This window comes from Papio anubis, chromosome X, assembly GCF_008728515.1.
Source record: "Papio anubis isolate 15944 chromosome X, Panubis1.0, whole genome shotgun sequence".
NCBI lineage: Eukaryota > Metazoa > Chordata > Mammalia > Primates > Cercopithecidae > Papio > Papio anubis.
Window position 1 is genome coordinate 92,444,790 of NC_044996.1, and position 1,559 is coordinate 92,446,348.

At 41.6% G+C, this 1,559-nt stretch overlaps 1 pseudogene; it reads right to left on the bottom strand.

The window, feature by feature from the left end:
* Positions 1-396: 396 nt before the first annotated feature.
* On the bottom strand, positions 397-1,051 carry LOC101014292 (annotated as a pseudogene).
* Between the last annotated feature and the right edge of the window lie 508 nt (positions 1,052-1,559).

Consider the following 1,559-nt stretch of genomic DNA (forward strand, 5'->3'; position numbering starts at 1 on the left):
CCACGTCCGGCTAATTTTTATATTTTCAGTAGAGACTGGGTTTCACCATGTTGGCCAGGCTGGCCCCAAACCCCTGACCTCAGGTGATCCACCCACCTTAGCCTCCCAAAGTGCTAGGATTACAGGCATGAGCCACAGCGCCCGGCTCACATTTTCTTTATCCATTCATCTGTTGATGGATACTTAGGTTGTTTCCAAATCTTAGCTATTGTAAACAGTGCTGCAACAAGCATGAGAGTGCACATAACTCTTTGATATACTGATTTCCTTTCTTTTGGGTATAGACCCAGCAGTAAGATTGCTGGATCATACGGCAGTTCCATTTTTAGTTTTATTGAAAAACCTCCAAACTATTCTCCTTAGTGGTTGTACTAATTTACATTCCCACCAACAGTGTATTAGTGTTCCCTTTTCTCCACATCCTCACCAGCATTTGTTATTGCCTGACTTTTGGGTAAAAGTCATTTTTTTTTTTTTTAACTGTAAAATAAGTTTATTGGTGGTAACGTGATAGAATTTATTCCTGATATCTGATGTTACAAACTCTAGGGTCCTTGAGATATGCAGGATCTTTGTATGTAACTGGCATAAACCCCATTATTTGAGCTCTCTTGATTGCTTTTGTTATTTCTTTCTGTTTCTTCCCACAAAGACCCGTAATGTGCCTCCATAAATGCATTCAGTAAATGGAGAAACAAACTGGGACAAAAGCTGTGCATTCTTATAATTTACATGCTTTCCACACAAGATACATTTCTTAAGAGGTTCTTTATAAGGGTTTTCCATTGGAGTGGACAGGTCCTCATTGCTGGATACCTGTTTATATTGTGAACAACCCCTTCTCAAAAGCACCGTGGGAGTCCCGGGATGTGTAAGTCTGACAGCAGCCGTTACCAGGTGTGTCAACTTCTTCCTCCCTAGACCACCGCAAACAGCAACCATAGCAGTCTTGGTTCCGCCTGGGTAAAAGCCATTTTAACTGAAGTGAGATAATATCTCACGATAGTTTTGATTTGCATTTTTCTGATGGTCAGTGATATTGAGCACCTTTTCATATGCCTGTTTGTCATTTGTATGTCTTCTTTTGAGAAATGCCTATTCAAATATTTTGCCCATTTTTTGATTGGAGTATTAGATTTTTTTCCAATACAGTTGTTTGAGCTCCTTATTTATTCTGGTTATTAATCAATCCCTTGTCAGATGGGTATTTAGCAAATGTATTTTTTCCATTCTGTGTCTTGTCTCTTCAGTTTCTTGATTGTTTCCTTCTGCTGTGCAGAAGTTTTTTTTTGAGACGGAGTTTCGCTCTTGTCGCCCAGGCTGGAGTGCAATGGTGTGATCTTGGCTCACTGCAACCTCCGCCTACCAAGTTCAAGCGATTCTCTTGCCTCAGTCTCCCGAGTATCTGGGAATGCAGGCATGTGCCACCACATCCAGCTAATTTTATAATTTTAGTAGAGACGGGGTTTCTCCATGTTGGTCAGGCTGGTCTGGAACTCCCGATCTCAGGTGATCGCACACCTCAGCCTCCCAAAGTGTGCGGATTACAGGTGTGAGCC